This window comes from Triturus cristatus, chromosome 10 (genome assembly GCF_964204655.1).
Source record: "Triturus cristatus chromosome 10, aTriCri1.1, whole genome shotgun sequence".
NCBI classification, from domain to species: Eukaryota; Metazoa; Chordata; class Amphibia; order Caudata; family Salamandridae; genus Triturus; species Triturus cristatus.
This window is the reverse complement of record NC_140593.1, coordinates 1,158,636,684-1,158,645,952: the sequence shown is the minus strand read 5'-3', so window position 1 is coordinate 1,158,645,952 and position 9,269 is coordinate 1,158,636,684. Positions and strand designations below refer to the sequence as shown.

Genomic DNA, 9,269 nt, shown 5'->3' with positions numbered 1-9,269 from the left:
GTGCAGAGCATCGTGACGCTGGCAAGACGCGAGCAGCCGACTCGTCTTCCTCCTCCCGACCTGACTTACGAGCCCTGGTTCCCCTGTCCCAAGCGCTCCCCAAACGCGCTCGTTCCTCCTGGAACGTGGCAGGAGTCTTTGCCGCGCCAAATAGGGTCCGGCTCCCTCTTTTGGTCTGTCCCTGAAGTAGTCTTCTTGGACTCCGGTTCCGGACGAGTTTTCTCCAATCCTGGCAAATTTTGGTCCTTCTTCCTTTCTGGTGCTCTGGAGGATGGTCTTTCGTTTCTGACGCTCTTCTCCTGGGGTAGAACTCCTCCTTTCTATATCCGCATCCTCGAAGTACAAGCCCATTGGATCATGTGACCCAGTCACATGATCGGGAAATGGAGCCCAGAGATCTAGGTCTTTCAAGGCACAGTTCACGTCCTGCAGTGTGGATGCCGGTTGAAAACACAGGAGAGGACATGGCGATAGGTAAGAGGGAAATGTTTTGGTGTCCGCTTCTTGCTCCATTGTCTCCTGCTGTTGTACCTCGTTCCACAAAGTCCTTGGTGGCGTGGTGTTTAGCACACATGGCTTCTGCATGCAACGCCTGATTTGTCTTGTTTCAGTCAGTGTCTTGCACCACTATAGCACCACGTCTCCTTAGGGGAATTAAGGACTGTGAAACTGTAAACTCTGTATTATGACATTAGCATCATGCTGAAGCGATCCCACATGAGCTCTAATGCACTCAGGCCTGACAGTGCCTGGCGGCCTGACCCTGAAATAGACCTCAGGTCAGGCAGTCAGGAACCTTGGAATGCACCAGTAATCCATTTTGAGCAGTGAAATAAAAATCTTTAAGTGGTCCTACACATCAGAGGAGTGGAGTCCTGAGGCCCTCATGACCTAACCACCACTCCACTGAAGGATATTTAAAGAATATGAACACTTCCCTTGTGTTGTTCCTGTAGCTGAGCAGGCTTGAACCGAGTTCCTGCAGCATTCTGGCTCTAGGCACAGCTAGGAGCATGAGGATGTTACATGTCGCGCTTCCTGAGCCCTAACTTGGGTAAAATCACCACCAACTACAACTCCCACAATGCACCCCTTCTAGTAATCCAGTAACCTTAATTGTGTGCTGCCACCAAAAACCACACCTGAATATTATTGACATGTGCGTAACTTGAGATAAAAGAGGGCTTCTCCCTTTCCACAGTGCTTGGCTTACTCGTTATTCGTGTTGGACCATGCCCCATGACCTTGATAGCCTCATTTTAGATTCCCTCCTCACTGTGAAATACGTTGGAGAAACAACGTGCCTTGGATTGTTAAGTTGATCCTGCTGAGGAGTAATCGTGTGTTACCCTTGCAAACTACCCGAGTGTTTTATGTGACATTTGTCTGCCTCAGCTCTAATCACGAAGACGGATTGCCTGAGCCATTTAAACCATCGTCCTTTCTTTGAGTTTTAATGCGCTGCTGAGAGAGATTCCCAGCCCTGCTCCAGCTCATTAGCGCAAACTGCTCTGAATGACATTATTTGAATTCCTTATTGTGATCATACGAACGTGCTGAATACTCAGGCTTCCTGCCTCTCTTTGATTTATTTAAACAAAATCCGGAGCCCCGAGCAGCTGTTCTCTATATTTCAACGTGGTGAGCTCTGAAGTCCGAGGCTGCCTGCAACTTCTTCTTTGTTTTCAAAAGACTCCGAGTTGCAACAAAGTATCCAGTTTCAGAAGTCACGCTCTCGCTACCACCTTCCTGTCTGTGGTGCTGCCTTCTAGAATTCAATTCTATTTTTAGGTCTCGCCTAGCGTTGCAGCGCGCATGCGTTGTTCGCTCTGCAGAGCTACTGTGATCGAGGAGATCTCAGAAGGGGACTTGAAGCCCCGCCCATCATTTTCATTGGGTAGTGTCAGCGTTTATGCTAAACGCTGGCTTCCCATTGAAAAGGATGCTTCTTGGTTACTGCCCTGTCTCCCTTTTTGACGGCCCATCCGGACTGGGTCGTCAGCTTCACGGCTGTGGTGAAGAAATTTCTTACCTCAAGTGGGCCATCTGTTTCACTCAGCCATGTGTTTATTTTTGCATCGCGCCTTCACGTAAAGTGAAAGCGCGATGCAAATATAAACAAGCGGCCAGGCTGAACACGGAAAACTAATCATACTTTGTTGAATGCAAGTAAAGGATGTCAGAAGCCAAGTGTCTTCAAGTTTCCCCCGTTAGACTTTAAAGACATCTCAGGTATTCCATCTGACCCGACTGACTCTCTTTTAGATCTGAGGCCTTTAAGGCGCAACAGGGAACTAGAAACCTGCAACTCCATGCTTGGGAATGACCCTGCACTTGTCACAAAAACAAGGCAAAGGAATCATCTGGTACGAGCCGCACCCCTTTCATCGCTCCTTGATATTGACAAAGACAATGTCTTTTCTGCGAATACGCTCAGCCCACCGGAAGTGGATACACCAGAACCTACACCCGTGTTGAGACGTAGTAGCGTACAGATATGCAGGGTGTTGCTCCCACCAAAGCACACCTCCGAGGGAGGAACCTCGACAGAACTTTCAAGAAGAGCGATGACGCTGCATAGTGACTTTGATGATTTGGACAGTTCCTGTGGAACTCCAGAAGGGCTGACGTCACTTCCTGTGCTGTTTCAGGACACTCCTGAGCATGAGTACGGCTAGAGGATAACCTGGAGGAGGCGCCGTGAGTTTATGAAGTACCTAAAAGAGAGGGGGAAACTCAAGAGTAGTGAAATACTGGTAAAAAGAGGGCCGTTGACGAGTCTGCCTTCAAATGAACTGAGACTAAAAAATAATCTGCAGGCATCTTTAATAATGTTCTTAAAACACAATGAATTTTCTTTACAGAATGAAAAAAGGCATAATGAATTTTTTTTGCAAGATATAATATTTCCAGGGTTAGGGCTTGTTAACTGTGTTTTGTTAGAAGACGGAAAACATTTGGTGTGCTTTATCGAGTGATGTGGGTTAATTGTTATTATGAAAGGCAGTGTTCTCAGACGTAAATATTCACTGATGTTTGCCACAGGTAAGTAACCTGCATAGGTGTCGCTGACAGCTGATTGAGCACTGCAATATTAGATCCTTGCGGGGGGGAAAATGGAGACGCAGCAGCTATTGGGGAAAGAGCTCCCAACAGCTTTCTGCCTTCTTCTGGTTGCCGTCACAGTCCCGGTTAGGAGCAGTGCTGGCACAGAGAGCCAAAAACACATCTGGAAAGCATCTTGAAGGAATATGTTTGGAGACTGCAGTGTTGATTGACAAAACACAGGCAGCGTTTAAACTGAAACCTCTATGCCAGCAAGAATTGGGCATTTTTTTAAAAGTGTATCTATTTATTTTTATAGGAATATATATACTTTCAAAAATGTACATGGTTATATAAAAGTGATTTAGCTCACTTTTACTCAAAATGTCCACCCTTTAATGAACTGGAACTTACTTGCTGCTTCCTGAAGCCAGAAACTGGCGGGTGCCCTTCCAGTTGTTGGTCGTATATTTTGAAAGGATTCTTGAATGTTTCTTGTTCTAAGTTGTTTACATAAGTCTTTTGTGCATGTCCTGTATATCTGTCCTAGCAGGACTCTTTCTTTTGTTTTTTAACAATATTCCCGTACATGCATCCATGTAACAGGGACAAATAGGAGTGGGACGTTACATTTCTTTTTAAGCCCTAAAAAGCCTGTCTTTCGTACCAGGTGATGCAATCAATGGTGTTTTACATCTTTCTAGAGCACCACTCTCTTCGTTTTATTGATTAAACAAGAGGACTTTTCGTTGGAGAAGTAAACATTCAAAGTCTGATAAACCTCAATTACGTCTGTATATCACCTCCTTCCACTGCATGGATCCACCGTGGTGGTGGGTTGAGCACAGTTAAGTTAATTTACCATTTGTGTGCAACAGAGTCTTGTCCCTCTACAGTTCAATGTAAATGTGTCTTTATCGGTATTGATTTATTAAGTAAAGACCTGCCATTTCGCTCGGTAGCCCTTTGAGATCACATAGTAGTAGGCATTGTACAGGGCAGTCATCTATTCGTTGAATTTTCTTCCTTCTGCTCGTGGTTCAAAGCAATATCTTAGTAGACGTTCTAAAGGAGGAGTCTTTGGGAAGGTTGTTTTTTAGCGCTGGTTAATCAGTTTGCGTCATTTGTGTATATTTTTTATCTGTTCAGTTTCATTAGGTACTTGATAGTACCTGTTCTCCAAGCATCAGGAGTCCATTGGATAATGCCAACCCCTCATTCTTGTCAGTGTTGACCTGTGTAACATCCTTTTGTGAAAATGCCATTGGTCTTTAAGCCAAGCACTGGTGGGTTCCTGCAGTCCTGGTGGCTATTAATAATTTATGAACTACATTTACTGTATAGTTCCACATAACAAACTACAGAATGTGAAAGGCCACCATGGATCTGAAGAGATGTGTGGATACTTCAATTATTTCAATGGGGTTTTCTCTGTGTAGAGTAAGGAAATTGTAAATATAGTATGTAAGCAATCACTCCATGATGGTGTTTCATGGTACATTTCACCATTATAATGCATTTTGTGTGTAGCAAAATGAAGAAGTGACATTTATCAGCGTTCCAAATCATGAATAGTGTGCGGTGTTACTGGGGGGCTGTGTTGGTGATTAAAACAGACCATGTTTAATTGTTTGCATGTTGATTTGATCATTTCAAATCAACAAGTACACTAGTGAGCACATCCATGGATCTGCGTCTTTGTTACATAACATTGTAAATTCTTCATATGTAGCAGGGTTCTGAGTTCTTCTACCTTCTTAGCCTCACACTTCTCAGGACGGTTGTCTCTTTTCTCAGGTATCTTGTGATGACTGAATCAAACTATTACAATTATTGGATTAAGTTTCCACTACCTGGTCACTTGAATCATGCATCCTTGACCACTGTACATGTCCATTAGCATCTTGTGGGCCTAAAAACTTCCACTTGGAGGCAATTCACCTCTAATCCTTTAATGTATGGGATCTGTCTGGCACTTATAAATTCATCAAGAAGCATAAAGGCCACTTAGTTTTGCCAGGTTAACACTTTTGGGGGAGGATGACCATATTTGCATCTAAAAACATTTGAGAGGGCTCTTTGAATGGGAACACATGTTTTCTTGGGGTCAAGAAAGCAAAATGGGACCATCACATGCTGTTCATTGGTCACAAAGAGTTAAAATGCAAGCATTTAAACTGTGATACTTTCTGTGTAGTTAATATGCACCAGAGATTCCTGTTCTGTTTCATTTTAGTCTTCAGTACTTGGGACCTGTAGAAGTAGTTGAGAGTTATTTTAAATTCTATTAGAACATTGGAATGTTGGGAGCTCCATTGTAGATAATGGAGTGCTCCCTGCTTCTACAGGCCGGTAAAGGCCCGCAGAGCAACATTCCAATGTATTACAAAGGCCACTCGGAGCTTGAGGGGATTTAAATCCCCTCGAGCTCCGAGAGGCCTTTGTGTTATTTGTTAGAACATTCTGCCCTCTAGTGGCAGAATGTTCTAATAGCCTTATAGCCCTTCGTAGCAAGGCTATACTGGCTATTAAAGTCCCGGTCCCTTGTTAAAGTCCCTCGCCTTCGGCTCTGTCCTATAACGCTGGAGTGGGGCTTTAATAGCCGGTATAGCCCTCTACAGCGGGCTATAGGGCTATAATAGTTATCTTTAGGGAATGTTTTTAATGTTGGATCTTTTGTCTGTATGTGGTTTGTTTCTATTCCCGTTCATATTCGCCTGGACAGGACATTTTCTTTCTTTGTTTGTTCCATGTTGATTGCGTCTAGTCAAATCTGAAGTTATCTGTAGTTCATGTTATAATTTCATGATCTCCCTTAGTATGTACGCCGCCCGCTCTGCGAAACTGGCTGTTCCCAAGGCCAAGGCACCTGCAACCCAGCCAGAGAGTGGATTAAAACTCCCTGCCCTCAATGCTTACGGAGCACCGCCCTGCACCCCTCCCTGCATCTACATCCTTATAACCCCAGAATACAGGCCGGTGAAGGTTTGTGGGAATTGATCTTTTTCATTATGCACACTTGCTGCTATACTTGAGTTGCCTCAAGTTATAATGGTTTGTGCCTTCCCTGGTTGCAAGGGCAAGGAGACACCCTGACGATGTCCCTGCTGGTGATATGAAACAGGGGCTGAGTATTTTGGAGAAGTTTCAGGATGTTTTATCTGTTAAGAATGTCGATGTTCCCTTTTGAAGTGTATAGCGGAGTCATAGTCATCTTCGCTGAGTGACCTCCCCCTGAAATTGGGGTGTCTGGCTTGAGACTGAAGTCGTCGGAAGGAGTGCTTCGTGTGGATAAAGTTTTTTCAACATGTTTAAGCGTGCTTTGTGAGTCTTGCAGGTGGCCTGAAAAACCAGCTTTCATCCCTAGGGCTGGTCTTGTGGCTTCTGTTGTCCTAGGTGCGGCGTTAGCCCAATGTGGCTGTTATGTCAAACCTGCATTATTGTTATTAGGGCTTCTTAGTTGGTTTATGCCTCGCCCAGGAGCGTTAGAGGCTCTATTGAAGATTGAAGCCCTAGTTGCAGTGCTATTCCAATTTTCATGGGCTCCGCCTGTATCGACGACCACCATGCGTGCTTCCTTGGCTTTGATTGTTGGTGCGCTTGTGTCCATGCCAGGGCAGAGTTGAGTGAGTATTGTATCAGTTCCCACGGCGTGCTGATTTTTGATGGCCATACCTGGATCACTGGCCAGAGTACTCTGTTCATTATCTTGGGCGTTTGTGGCCCATGGATGGAAATTATGAGTGATGAATGTTTCAGGTGTTGTCATCTCTGCCTGTGTTGCTATAACCTCATGCGTGGTGCTCCCCGTCTGTGTGGAGGAGGCCCCCATGGTGGCCTGCATGTTTGGCTGTGCAATGGTTGTTTGTACTACTGGAGGGCCCAAGTCTTGTAAGGCCTGGGTGTGAGCGTTCTTGCAAAATATGGGGAAGAGAGGTTGATTATCTTCGGCTTCGGTGGACCACTTCAATCTGTCTTTTTTAGGTCCCAAAACTGTTGGATTGCGCTGGGGGATTGTCCCAAGTAGTCGCTTTGATTGCTTTTGTTGTTTTTTAAGTTGTTTCTTCTCACTCCGTGTCCTTGGTGGTGCTGTCTAAATTGCATCCTGCGAGCATATAGCCCCTAAATTGTTGTGGGCGGGAACCGCTGTCTCATTACTGCCTTCTATTGTTGTCTCTGGTTGTAGTGGCCAAGTTACTTTCCTTATTGTCGGCTGGTGGCGTTGAGAAGATTCGTGATCTACGTCCCTACTGGCTGCTGTAAAATCCTTTGCGCCAGTCCCCGGGCTCTGAGCAAAATTTGATATTAAACTTTGACTCCTCCATCAGTGAGGTTGAGTACAGTTGGGAGGGATGCCAGTTTGTCAACAATCTCTGGGCACCGATATTCGAAGAGGGGAGTTGGAGAGCTGCTGGTTGCTGCCATCCTATCTACCTTCTTGGCCATATCAGCCATTGTTATTGCCATGACTTGGAGATTTTCCATTTGTATTTTCAATTTCTCCGATTGCCATGTTAAAGCGTTTATGGCTGTGGAGAGAGAAGTACTGACTGACCTTAGCAGATTGTCCTGTGCACATGACAATTCAAGAGGCAATTGCAAAGGTGTTCTCTGTAGGGAATTACTTACCTCTGGCTCAGAAGAGGAGTCAATGATGATGCAAGAACCCTCTTTGCCTTTGCCCTGGGGAATGTTTGTATCTTGTGGCAGTGCTGCCTCTTTGTCTGGGCTGAATGAGCGTGAGTTGTCAGTGATTTTTTAGATTTTGAGTGGGCTGGCGATGTCGTCCAGTAAATCCCAGACTGTGGCGGCGGGATGACTTTCTCAAGAATTTGCTTCCTAGCTTAGACTGCGCTCGCAGTTTAAGAATGGAAAGGCTCTCAGGATGTGGCAAGACTGGGACCTTTTCATTCTCCAAGCCTGGGATATATCCGTAGGGCCGTTGCACAGTTTATTTGTGTTGGATAGGTGTGGGGGATCAGAACCTGTGATTGTGGGGACTGGACCTGTTTCATCTTCTCCAATGGCAGCCTTAGTTTGTCCCTCGTTGTTAGTTGTGGTTCCGAAGGCTTCAAACCCAGAGACTTCGAGGTCCTGGGTATCCTGGCCTAATCCCGTGCCCAACTGCGCAGGTCATACATCTTGCCGACGTTTGTCTCAGCGAGTGTACTCGTAGAGGCGTCCCTGCTTGAAGGCGTGTCTCTTGCAGTAAGTTCTGACTTCTGTTTTGGCCTTGGCAGGCGAGCGCTTTTCTTGGTAATTTCGTCAGAGGCTTCCCAAGCACCTGCGATATATGCACAGGGATATGAGAAGGGTTCGGAGGAGAGATTGGGACAATTCCTAGTTCCCAGGTGGTAGTCCTGGATGGTGAGTTCTGTAGGTTATTTAAACCAGGTTCCTGTACTGCTCCTGCCTCTCCTCTCGTGGTCGAACGCATGTGCCAATTTCCATCCGACGGGGATCTACATTCTTTCCCTTCAGGTAATGAGGTTGGATCATCCATTGGGGATTCCTGGAAGAACACATACACCGTAGGCATTTTATATATATATATATATATATATATATATATATATATATATATATATATATATATATATATATATCCAAAAAAAGGTGTCCCCCTGCGAGAACGCACTTGGCAGGCAGGCGAATCCTGTACTTTCACCAGCATCCTTTATTTGCTAATGACCGGACATTGTTCTGCTTGTTTTAGAATAACCAGCCCTACGCGTTTCAGCGCCCCTGCGCCTTGGTCACAGGCTCATTGCAGTGTCTGTAGGCGGAGGAAAGGCAGGAAACGAGTCACTTACTTTAAGTAATCTCAGGTGAGATTACTTAAAGTAAGTGACTCGTTTCCTGCCTTTCCTCCGCCTACAGACACTGCAAGGAGCCCGTGACCAAGGCGCAGGGGCGCTGAAACGCGTAGGGCTGGTTATTCTAAAACAAGCAGAACAATGTCCGGTCATTAACAAATAAAGGATGCTGGTGAAAGTACAGGATTCGCCTGCCTGCCAAGTGCGTTCTCGCAGGGGGACACCTTTTTTTGTATATATATATATATATATATATATATATATATATATATATATATATATATATATATATATTCACAGAAAAAACCATAGGTTTCAGGCACGTTATAGTTAGGAATTAGCATTTAAAAAACCTCAGAAATTCACTGAAAAAACCATAGGTTTCAGGGGTGTTATAGTTAGCTGGAC

At 45.0% G+C, this 9,269-nt stretch overlaps 1 pseudogene; it reads left to right on the top strand.

The window, feature by feature from the left end:
* The first annotated feature begins 699 nt into the window (after nucleotides 1-699).
* On the top strand, nucleotides 700-7,348 carry LOC146796815 (uncharacterized; annotated as a pseudogene).
* Nucleotides 7,349-9,269: the final 1,921 nt, after the last annotated feature.